The following is a 13601-nucleotide window of genomic DNA, read 5'->3' as shown; positions in this document are numbered from 1 at the left end:
CAATCTTCCAGGGTGGAATGGGCCTGCAGGGATTCAGAGCAGGACCCCAGGAGGGCGGGGATACCCTCGAGCTCCATGGGACACTAACAGACACCTGCACTCCCAAGAGAGTGCATCGAGCTCCCGAAAGGCTGCAGGGCACATGCATGACCCAGGAGCAGCTCTGAGGGGCTCGGGCGGTGGCTCTCTGTGGAGAGGGTTGCGGGTCCCTGGGAGCAGCTAGGCGGCGGTGCCTAGGGCAGAGGAAGAGGCTCCGTGTGGAGGGGGCTGCGCGGCTCCAGGAGCAGCTCATAGGGGCTGGGGTGGCGGCTTTGTGGAGAGGCGGCTGCACAGCCGGGAGCGAGAATCCAACAGCAAAGGCCCCAGAGCACGGGGCCCCGGGACACAGCCCAGGATTCGGCCTCCCCCAGGACAGGCAGAGGCCTGGAGGGCCCAGGACAGCAAGGACGCACCTGCCCAGAGCTGAGCAGATCAGCAGCCCCCCACCGGAGGCTCCAGGCCCTGCAGATGGACTGCCTCGGAGTTATGGCAGGGGCTGAATACAAATTTTCAGATCTGGCCGCTGCCACTGGGGTTGTTCCTCCTTGGGTGTCACGGGGTAAACAAGCCCCACTGAGCGCTTCACCAGGCAGGGAGAGAGGAGCTCCCCCAAGGGCTAACACCTGAAAATCAGCACAATATGACCCTCCCCCACAATACCAACTAAACAGACAAGTTCAAGTGGAAGTCAAGGGACTTAAAGTATACAGAATCAGAAGATACTCCCCCATGTTTTTTTTTAATTTTTTTAAATTTATTTATGATAGTCACAGAGAGAGAGAGAGAGAGGCAGAGACACAGGCAGAGGGAGAAGCAGGCTCCATGCACCAGGAGCCTGACGTGGGATTCGATCCCGGGTCTCCAGGATCGCGCCCTGGGCCAAAGGCAGGCGCTAAACCACTGCGCCACCCAGGGATCCCCCCCTGTTTTTTTTATTTCTGATTGCTTCCCCCACCATTTCCCCCCCTTTCTTTCTTTTTCTTTCTCATTTTATTCTCTTTTTTTTGCTTTTTTTCCTCCTTTTTCCTTTTCTTTTCCTCTTCTCTTTCCTTCTTTCTCTCCTCTCTTTTTCTCCTTTTCCCAATACAACTTCTTTTTGGCCCCTCTGCACTGAGCAAAGTGACTAGAAGGAAAACATCACTTCAAAAGAAAAAAAACAGTCCGCTCTCCCACAGAGTTACAAATCTGGATTACAATTCAATGTCAGAACACCAATTCAGAAGCACTATTATACAGCTACTGGTGGCTCTAGAAAAAAACATAAAGGACTCAAGAGACTTCATGACTGCAGAATTTAGATCCAATCAGGCCGAAATTAAAATCAATTGAATGAGATGCAATCCAAACTAGAAGTCCTAATGACCAGAGTTAATGAGGTGGAAGAACGAGTGAGTGACATAGAAGACAAGCTGATGGCAAAGAGGGAAACGAGGAAAACAGACAGACAACTAAAAGACCAGGAAGACAGATTAAGGGAAAAAAACGACAGCCTGAGGAAGAAAAACCTATGTGAAATTGGGGTTCCCAAGGGTGCCGAAATGGACAGAGGGCCAGAATATGTATTGGTACAAATCATAGCTGAAAATTTTCCTAATCTGGGAAGGGAAACAGGCATTCAGATCCAGGAAATAGGAGATCTCCCCCGAAATCAATAAAACCCGTCCAACACCTCGACATTTAATAGTGAAGCTTGCAAATTCCAAAGGTAAAGAGAAGATCCTTAAAGCAGCAAGAGACAGGAAAATCCTGATCTTTATGGGGAGGAGCATAAAGGTAACAGCAGAACTCTCCACAGAGACCATGCACGCCAGAAATGGCTGGCAGGATATATTCAGGGTCCTCCATGAGAATAACATGCAACCAAGAATACTTTATCCAGCAAGGCTCTCATTCAAAATGGAAGGAGAGATAAAGAGCTTCCAAGACAGGCAGGAACTGAAAGAATATGTGACCTCCAAACCAGCTCTGCAAGAAATGTTAAGGGGGATTCTTAAAATTCCCCTTTAAGAAGAAGTTCAGCGGAACAATCCACAAAAACAAGGACTGAATAGATATCATGATGACACCAAACTCATATCTGTCGATAGTAACTCTGAATGTGAACGGGCTTAATGACCCCATCAAAGGTGCAGGGTTTCAAACTGGATAAAAAAGCATGACCCATCTATTTGCTGTATACAAGAGACTTATATTAGACAGAAGGACACGTACAATCTGAGAATAATGGGTTGGCGAACCATTTACCATTCAAATGGTCCTCAAAAGAAAGCCGGGGTAGCCATCCTTATATCAGGTAAACTAAAATTTACCCCGAAGATTGTAGTGAGAGATGAAGATGGACAGTAAATCATACTTAAAGGATCTATCCAACAAGACCACTTAACAATCCTCAATATATATGCCCCGAATGTGGGAGCTGCCAAATATTTAAACCAATTAATAACCAAAGTGAAGAAATACTTAGAGAATAATTATCTTATACTTGGTGACGTCAATCTAGCTCTTTCTACCCTTGATAGGTCTTCTAAGCACAACATCTCCAAAGAAACGAGAGCTTTAAATGATACACTGGAGCAGATAGATTTCACAGAAATCTATATAACTTTACATCCAAACTGAACTGAATAAACGTTCTTCTCAAGTGCACATGGAACTTTCTCCAGAATCGACCACATACTGGGTCACAAATCGCATCTGAACTGATACCAAAAGATTCAGATCGTCCCCTGCATATTCTCAGTCCGTAATGCCTTGAAATTAGAACTAAATCACAACAAGGAGTTTGGAAGGACTTCAAACACGTGGAGGTTAAGGACCATCCTGCTAAAAGATGAAAGGGTCAACCAGGAAATTGAGCAACAATTAAAAAGTTTCATGGAAAAAAAAAAAGTTTCATGGAAACTAATGAGAATGAAGATACAACCGTTCAAAATCTTTGGGATGCAGCACATGCAGTCCTAAGGGGGAAATACATCACAATACAAGCATCCATTCAAAAACTGGAAAGGATGGAAATACAAAAGCTAACCTTACTCATAAAGCAGCTAGAGAAAAAAACAGCAGATAGATCCTACACCCAACAGAAGAAGAGAGTTAATTAAAATTCGAACAGAACTCAAAGGAAATCGAGACCAGAAGAAATGTGGAACACATCAACAAAACCAGGAGTTGGTTCTATGAAAGAATTAATAAGATACATAAGCCATTAGTAAGCCTTATTAAAAAGAAGAGAGAGAAGATTCAAATTAATAAAATCATGAATGAGAAAGGAGAGATCACTACCAAAACCAAGGAAATACAAATGATTTTAAAAACATATGAACAGCTATACAGAAATAAATTACACAATGTAGAAGAAATGGACGCATTCCTGGAAAGCCACAAACTACCAAAACTGGAACTGGAAGACATAGAAAACCTGAACAGGCCAATAACCAGAGAGGAAATTGAAGCAGTCATCCAAAACCTCCGAAGACACAAAAGACCAGGGCCAGATGGCTTCCCAGGGGAATTCTATCAAACGTTTAAATAAGAAACCATACCTATCCTACTAAAGCTGTTTGGAAAATAGAAAGAGATGGAGTCCTTCCAAATTCGTTCTATGAACCCAGAATCACATTTACTCCAAAACCAGACAAAGACCCCACCAAAAAGGAGAATACAGACCAATATCCCTGATGAACATGGATGCAAAAATTCTCAACAAGATAATAGCCAATAGGATCCAACAATACATTAAGAAAATTATTCACCATGACCAAGTAGGACTTATCCCTGGGACACAAGGCTGGTTCAACACTCATAAAACAATCAATGTGATTCATCATATCAGCAAGAGAAAAACCAAGAACCATATGATCCTCTCATTAGATGCAGAGAAAGCATTTGACAAAATAGAGCATCCATTCCTGATCAAAACACTTCAGAGCGTAGTGATAGAGGGAACAATCCTCGACATCTTAAAAGCCATCTAGGAAAAGTCCACAGCAAATATCATTCTCAATGGGGCAGGACTTGGAGCCTTTCCCCTAAGATCAGGAACAATACAGGGATGTCCACTCTCACCAGTGCTATTCAACATAGTACTGGAAGTCCTAGCCTCAGCAATCAGACAACAAAAAGACATTAAAGACATTCAAATTGGCCAAAAAGTAGTCAACTCTTACTCTTCACCGATGACATGATACTCTACCTAGAAAACACAAAACCCTCCACCCAGGATTGCTAGAAATCATACAGCAATTTGGTACCCTGGCAGGATACAAAATAAATGCCCAGAAATCAATGGCATTTCTATACACTAACAATGAGACTGAAGAAAGAGAAACTAAGGAGTCAATCTCATTTACAATTGCACCCAAAAACATAAGATACCTAGGAATAAACCTAACCATGGAGGTAAATGATCTATACCCTAAAAACTATAGAAAACTTCTGAAAGAAATTGAGGAAGACACCAAGAGATGGAAAAATATTCCATGCTCATGGAAGGGCAGAATTAATATTGTGAAAATGTCAATGTTACCCAGGCAATGTTCACGTTTAATGCAATCTCTATCAAAGTACCATGAAATTTCTTCAGAGAGTTAAAACAAATTATTTTAAGATTTGTGTGGAAAGAGAAAAGACCCCGAATAGCCAGGGGAATTTTAAAAAAGAAAACCATATCTGGGGGCATCACAATGCCAGATTTCAGGTTGCACAACAAAGCTGTGTTCACCAAGACAGTGTGGTACTGGCACAAAATTAGACACATAGATCAATAGAACAGAATAGAGAACCCAGAAGTGGACCCCGAATTTTTGGTCAACTCATATTTGATAGAGGAGGAAAGACTATCCATTGGAAGAAAGACAGTCTCTTCAATAGATGGTGCTGGGAAAATGGATATCCACAAGCAGAAGGATGAAACTAGACCACTCTCTTTCACCACACACAAAGATAAACTCAAAATGGATGAAGGATCTAAATGTGAGACAAGATTCCATCAAAATCCTAGAGGAGAACACAGGCAACACCTTTTTGAACTTGGCCGCAGTAACTTCTTGCAAGATACATCCACGAATGCAAAAGAACCAAAAGCAAAAATGAGCTATTGTGATTTCATCAAGAAAAGAAGCTTTTGCGCAACAAAGGATACAGTCAACAAAACTAAAAGACAACTTACAGAATGGGAGAAGTTATTTGCAAATGACGTATGAGATAATGGGCTAGTTTCCAAGATCTATAAAGAACTTCTTAAAATCAACCCCAAAGAAACAAACAATCCAATCATGAAATGGGCAAAAGGCATGAAGAGAAATCTCAAAGAGGAAGACATTGACATGGCCAACATGCACAGGAAAAAATGCTCTGCATCACTTGCCATCAGGGAAATACAAACCACAACCACAATGAGATACCACCTCACACAGGTGAGCATGGGGAAAATTAACAAGGCAGGAAACCACAAATGTTGGAGAGGATGCAGAGAAAAGGGAACCCTCTTACACTGTTGGTGGGAATGTGATCTGGTGCAGCACTCTGGAAAACTGAGTGGAGGTTCCTCAAAGAGTTAAAAATAGACCTGCCCTATGACCCAGCAATTGCACAGTTGGGGATTTACCTCAAAGATTGAGATGCAATGAAACGCCGGGACACCTGCACCCTGATGTTTATAGCAGCAATGTCCACAATAGCCAAAATGTGGAAGGAGGCTTGGTGTCCATCGAAAGATGAATGGATAAAGATGATGTGGTTTATGTATACAATGGAATATTACTCAGGCATTAAAAACGACAAATACCCACCATTTGCTTCAATGTGGATGAAACTGGAGGGTATTACACTGAGTGAAGTATGTCAATCAGAGAAGGACAAATAGTGTATGTTCTCATTCATTTGGGGAATATAAATAATAGTGAAAGGGAATATAAGGGAATGGAGAAGAATTGTGTGGGAAATATCAGAATTGGAGACAGAACATAAAGACATCTAACTCTGGGAAACGAACTAGGGGTGGTAGAAGGGTAGGAGGGTGGGTGGTGGGGAGAATGGTGATGGACACTGAGGGGGGCACATAATGGAATGACCACTGGGTGTTCTTATGTATGTTGGTAAATTGAACACAAATAAAAAATTAATTTATTAAAAAAGAGATTCCTGGAAACTAATGAGAATGAAGATACAACTGTTCAAAATCTTTGGGATGCAGCACAAGCAGTTCTACGGGGGAAATACATCACAATAGAAGCCTCCATTGAAAAACTGTAAAGAACTCGAATACAAAGCTAACCTTACACATAAACTAGCTAGGGAAAAAAACAGCAGATAAATCCTACACCCAGCAGAGGAAGAGAGTTATTTAAGATTCGAGCAGAACTCAAGGAAATCGAGACCAGAAGAACTAGAACAGATCGACAAAACCAGGAGTTGCTTCTTTGAAAAGAATAAGACACATAAACCATTAGCTAGTCTTATTAAAAAGAAGAGAGAGAAGATTCAAATTAATAAATCATGAATGAGAAAGGAGAGATCATTACCAACACCAAGGAAATACAAACGATTTTAAAAACATATTATGAACAGCCATACGCCAATAAATTAGGCAATCTAGAAGGAATGGACGCATTCCTGGAAAGCCACAAACTACCAAAACTGGAACAGGAAGAAATAGAAAACCTGAACAGGCCAATAAGAAGAGAGGAAATTCAAGCAGTCATCCAAAACCCCCCAAGACACAAAAGACCAGGGCCAGATGGCTTCCCAGGGGAATTCTATCAAACGTTTAAAGAAGAAACCATACCTCTCCTACTAAAGCTGTTTGGAAAGATAGAAAGAGATGGAGTACTTCCAAATTCGTTCCATGAGGCCAGCATCACCTTAATTCCAAAACCAGACAAAGACCCCACCAAAAAGGAGAATACAGACCAATATCTCTGATGAACATGGATGCAAAAATTCTCAACAAGATACTAGCCAATAGGAGCCAACAGTACATTAAGAAAATTATTCACCATGAAAGAGTTGGATTTATCCCAGGGACACAAGGCTGATTCAACACTCGTCAAAAAATGTGATTCATCATATCAGCAACAGAAAAACCAAGAACCATATGATCCTCTCATTAGATGCAGAGAAAGCATTTGACAAAATAGAGCATTCATTGCTGATCGAAACCCTTCAGAGCATAGGGATAGCGGGAACAGTCCTCGACATCTTAAAAGCCATCTACGAAAAGCCCACAACAAATATCATTCTCAATGGGGAAGCATTGGGAGCCTTTCCCCTAAGATAAGGAACAAGACAAGGATGTCTACTCTCACCACTCCTATTCAAAATAGTACTGGAAGTCCTAGTCTCAGCAATCAGACAAAAAAGACATTAAAGGCATTCAAATTGGTCAAAAAGTAGTCAAACTCTCCCTCTTCACCGATGACATGATACTCTACCTAGAAAACCCAAAAGCATCCATGCCAAGATTGCTAGAACTCATACAGCAATTAGGTAGCATTGCAGGATACAAAATAAATGCCCAGAAATCAATGGCATTTCTATACACTAACAATGAGTCTGAAGAAAGAGAAATTAAGGAGTCAATCTCATTTACAATTGCACCCAAAACCATAAGATACCTAGGAATAAACCTAACCAAGGAGGTAAAGATCGAAACTATAGAACACTTCTGAAAGAAATTGAGGAAGACACAAAGAGCTGGAAATATATACCATGCTCATGGATTGGCAGAATTAATATTGTGAAAATGTTGTGTTACGCAGGGCAATGTACACGTTTAATGCAATCCCTATCAAAATACCATGGACTTTCTTCGGAGAGTTAGAACAAATTATTTCAAGATTTGTGTGGAATTAGAAAAGACCCCGAAAAGCCAGGGAATTTTCAAAAAGAAAACCATACCTGGGGGCATCACAATGCCAGATTTCAGGTTGTACTACAAAACTGTGGTCATCAGGGCAGTGTGGAACTGGCACAAAAGCAGACACATAGATCAATGGAACAGAAAAGAGAACCCAGAAGTGGACCTTGAACTTTATGGTCAACTAATATTCGATAAAAGAGGAAAGACTATGCATTAGAAGAAAGACAGTCTCTTCAATAGATGGTGGTAGGAAAATTGGAAATCCACATGCAGAAGAATGAAACTAGACCACTCTCTTTCACCATACACAAAGATAAACTCAAAATGGATGAAAGATCTAAATGTGAGACAAGAGTCCATCAAAATCCTAGAGGAGAACACAGGCAACACCCTTTTTGAACTCGGCCTCAGTAATTTCTTGCAAGATTCATTCACAAAGGCAAAAGAAACAAAAGCAAAAATGAACTATTGTGGCTTCATCAAGATAAGAAGCTTTTGCACAGCAAAGGATACAGTCAACAAAACTAAAAGACAACCTACAGAATGGGAGAAGATATTTGCAAAAGACGAATCAGATAAAGGGCTAGTTTCCAAGATCTATAAATAACTTCTTAAACTCAACACCAAAGAAACAAACAATCCAATAATGAAATGGGCAAAAGACATGAACAGAAATCTCACAGAGGAAGACATTGACATGGCCAACATGCACATGAGAAAATGCTCAGCATCACTTACCTCAGGGAAATACAAATCAAAACTACAATGAGATACCACCTCATACCAGTGAGCATGGGGAAAATGAACAAGGCAGGAAACCACAAATGTTGGAGAGGATGCGGACAAAAGGGAACCTTCTTACATGTTGGTAGGAATGTGAACTGGTGCAGCCACTCTGGAAAACTGTGTGGAGGTTCCTCAAAGAGTTAAAAATAGACCTGCCCTATGACCCAGCAATTGCACTCTTGGGGATTTACCCAAAATATTCAGATGCAATGAAATGCCGGGACACCTGCACCCCGATGTTTTTAGCAAGAATGTCCATAATACTGAAACTGTGGACGGAGCCATGGTGTCCATCGAAAGATGAATGGATAAAGATGATGTGGTTTATGTATACAATGGAATATTACTCAGCCATTAGAAACGACAAATACCCACCATTTGCTTCTACGTGGATGGAACTGGAGGGTATTATGCTAAGTGAAGTAAGTCAATCGGAGAAGGACAAACGTATGTTCTCATTCAATTAGTTAATATAAATAACAGTGAATGGGAATATAAGGGAATGGAGAAGAAACGTGTGGGAAATATCAGAAAGGGAGACAGAACATAAATACTCCTAACTCTGAAAAAGGAACAAGGGATGCTGGAAGGGGGGGAGGGCAGGGGGTGCGGGTGAATGGGTGAAGGGCACTGAGTGGGACCCTTGCCGGGATGAGCACTGGGTGTTATTCTGTTGTTTGGTAATTTGAAGAACACTAAAAAATAAATTTATTTTTAAAAAAAGTTCAAACAACTAAATACTGATGCTGCCAACATGGGAGTACGTAAATATAGAAACCAATTAACAACAAACGTACAGGAACTCACTGATAATAATACAATGACAGGGGATTTTAAAACCTACCCACTTATGGCAATGGACCGATCGTCTATGCAGAAAATCAACAGGGAAACAATAGTCTTGACACACTGGACCATAGGGACTCAACAGATATAGTCTGAACATTTCTTCCTAAAGCAGAATACACATTCCTTTCAAGTGCACATGGGACATTCTCCAGAACAGATCATTTCATGGCCCACAAATCAGCCCTCAAGAGGTACAACAGGTACAAGAAAGTTGATATCACACCCTGTACATTTTCAGACCATGACTCTATGAAACTCGAAGTCGACAGTAAGAAAAAAATTTGGACAGACCAAAATACGTGGAGATTATGAACATCCTACTAGAGAATAAATGGAGCAACCAGGAAATTAAAGATCAAATTTAAAACAAATGAAAATGAAAACGTTTCTCCAAACCTCTGGGATGTTGCAAAGGCAATCCTAAGAGGGATGTACATAGCAATACAGGCCTATCTCAAGAAACAAGAAGTCTCCAAAACACAACCTAACCCTACGCCCAATAGGCTGGAAAAGGAATAGCAAACAAAACCTAAAGCCTACAGAAGAAGGGAAAAAATAAAGATGAAAGAAGAAATAAACAATGTAGAAAAAAACAAAACAGTAGAATGGAATAATGAAACTAAGAGCTGGTTCTTCAAAATAATTAATAAAATGGATCAAGCCTTAGCCAGCCTTATCAACAAGAAAAGAGAAAAGACGTAAATAAATAAAATCACAAATGAGAGAAGAGAGATCACAATCAACACCAGAAAAATTAGACAATTATAAGGGAATACTTTGAAAGATGATATGCTAACAAACTGGGAATCCTGGAAGAAATGGACAAATCCCTAGAAATGTGCAAACGAGCAAAACTGAAATAGGAAAAAATAGAAAATATGAACACACCCATAAGTAGCAAAGAAATTGAATCAGCAAAACACCTGGGTGCCTCAGTGTTTGAGCATCTGCTTTGGCTCATGTCATGATCCTGGGGGAATCACGTCCCACATCAGGCTCCCCACATGGTGCCTCATTTTTCCTCTGCCTATAACTCTGACTCTCTGTGTCTCTCATGAATACATAAATAAAGGTGCAGCCACTGTGGAAAACAGTCTGGAGGGTCCTCGAGAAGTTAAAAATAGGGGATCCCTGGGTGCGCAGTGGTTTGGCGCCTGCCTTTCACCCAGGGCCTGATCCTGGAGACCCGGGATCGAATCCCACGTCGGGCTCCCGGGGCATGTAGCCTGCTTCTCCCTCTGCCTGTGTCTCTGCCTCTCCCTCTGTGACTATCATAAAAAAAAATTTTAAAAAGACGTTAAAAATAGAGCTACCCTACGATTCCAAAATTGCACAGCTAGGTATTTACCCCAAAGATACAAAAGTAGTTTAGTAGATTTGAAGAGGAACACGCAGCCAAGTGTTGGTAGAAGCATTATCAACAACAGCAAAACTGTGTATACACCACAGATGTCCATCGACAGATGAATGGGCAGAGACGATGTGGTAAATATACACACTGCGACATCACTCTGTCATCAGGAAGGATGAAATGAAGCCATTTAAAATGACGTGCGAGAAGTGGAAGAGACTTATGCTAAATGAACTCAGTCAGAGAAAGACAGATACCAAATACCATACAATTGCATTCACATGTGAATTTTAAGAAACCAAACAAACTGGCAAAGGGGCAGAGGGCGGGATGAGAGAAGAAAACAAAAAAAAACCACACTCTTAGTCACAGAGAATAAAATAATCAATAACAGAGGAAGGTGGGGGGGATGGGGAATCAGGGGATGGGGATAGTGGAGGTCACCTCTGACCAGTACCAGGCGTTGTATTCAAGGTTGAATCACTATGTGGTAAACCTGAAATTATATCATACTGTGTTTACAAAGAGGAATTCAAGTAAAACTTTAAAATAATAATTGGTAGTATAGAGGAAACATGTGCACCCAAGAGATAAAATCAGAAAGGCAACTGAAAATCCAAACAGTCTTTAGAGCCACAAATCCCCTCCTTAGCTCAGCTCAGGAGAAGCCTGCCATGCCTATTCTCACCCCAGCAGAAGCCTGGATTTTGATTCTCTGCGGAGGCCACTGACTTGGTGGCGTCAGGCTATCTTTGAACCTGAAACCTAAATAGAGGGCATAAAACTAAACTACCCAAGATGCTAGGATTCCCAGTGCAGGCACATGCCAAGACACAAACTCTAACCATACACAGACATAACCCTAACCATACACTTAAGCCTAATGTTAAGGTCATCCTTAAACAAGAACTATCACTAATCAAAAACCAAACACAAACCCCAAGACCGAAACACATTGACTGAACCTTCCTGCCAGCCCTCACCCTAACTCTTAAACCTATTCTAAACCCTTAACCCTGACCCTTACCTTAAATCTAACACAAACCATAACCTCTAACCCTAACCTTATCTTAATGTACTCAATTCCTAATCCTAACCTTAACCTGTACCCTAACCCTAACCCTCTAATACTAATCCTATCTCATACCCCAAACTCTACACTAAACTGTACCCTAAAACTAATCCCTAACCCACTGCCTAACCCTCTCTTACCCTTTTCCAAAACCGTACCCTGACCCTGACCTGACCCTAACCCTAACCCCTAAACAAACACTAAACCTAACCCTAGCCCTAACCCCTATCCTAAACCTAACCCTCACCCTAACCCTAAACCTAGCCCTAACTTTACTCTAACCCCTAACCCTAAACACTAACCATAACTCACACCCTAACCTGTAACCCTAACTGCAAATCTAGCCCAACCCTAACTCTAACCATAACCCAAACCCCAACTCCTAACCTCCTGCCCTAATCCCTAAAGTCTAAACCCTAACTCTAACTCCTGTCCCTAACCCAAACCCCCATCGTAACTCCTAACCACTTACCCTTACCCTTATCCCTCACCCTAACCTCTAATCCATAACCATAAGCATAATGACTAACCCCTAACATGACTAACTCCTAGGCCTAACCACAAACTGTCTCCCCTCCCCTGACCGTACCATTCATTCTACCCATTCACTTACCCTATGGTTTTGAGGAGTCCCTTCTGACATGGACGAGGCCCACAACGGCGACTCCAGTGTCCTCCAGGGGGTCCTGAGGACGCCGGGCTCCTGTGAGCGTGGACGTGGCTCCACGTGTTCCAGAGTCATAGTCAGCTGGTCCTGAGTATGCCAGGTCTCCTGTCACTGTGGAGTATTCCTCACATCCTCTGGAAGCCTCACAGCAGGTTCTCAGGAGGCTGGGGGCTCCTGTCAGGCTGGACATGGCCCCATGGTCCCTGAAAACTCACCGCAGGTCCTGAGGAGGTTGTAGGTTCCTGTCAGCCTAGACACAGCCCCATGTGTCCCGAAGCCAAAGTGCAGGTCCTGAGGAGGACGGGGGTCCTCTCAGTCTTGACGTGGCCCCAGAATTTCCTCAGCCTCACCATAAGACCTGAGGTGGCTGGGGGCTCCTGTCAGAATGGACGTGGCCCCAAATCATCCCAACCATTCACAGTGGGTCCTGAGGAGGCCAGAGACTCCTGTCAGTGTGGATTCGGCATCCACATTTTTCTTAGGCCTCACCACAGGCTCTGACAAGGCTGGGGTCTTCTGTCCGCATGGACGCATCCCGATATTTCCCGATGTCTACACCAGGGGTCCTGAGGATATCAGCGTCTGGTTGTGTGGACATGGCCCCACGTCCTCCTGAAGCGTCACCGCAGGTTCTAAGGTGGCCGGGGTTCCTGTCACTGTGGATGCGGCCCCCAGATTCCAGAAGACTTAACTTATGTCCTGAGGGGCCCATTAGCTCCTGCCAGAGTGGTCGTGGCGCCACATGTTTCAGAAGCCTCCCCGCATGTCCTGAGGTGGCCCAGGGGCTCCTGTCAGCGTGGATGCGGGCCCACATCTTACTGAAGCCTCCCCGCGGGTCCTGAGGCAGCCCAGGGGCTCCTCTCAGGGTGGGTGTGGGCCAACTATTTCCTGAAGCCTCCTGGGAGGTCCTGAAGCGGTCCAGGGGCTCCTGTCAGGGTGGATGTGGACCCACATCTTCCTGAAGCTTCACCGTGTGTCC

This window comes from Canis lupus, chromosome 34, assembly GCF_048164855.1.
Source record: "Canis lupus baileyi chromosome 34, mCanLup2.hap1, whole genome shotgun sequence".
Taxonomy (NCBI): domain Eukaryota; kingdom Metazoa; phylum Chordata; class Mammalia; order Carnivora; family Canidae; genus Canis; species Canis lupus.
The sequence above is the reverse complement of the archived record's forward strand: the minus strand, read 5'-3'. Positions refer to the sequence as shown.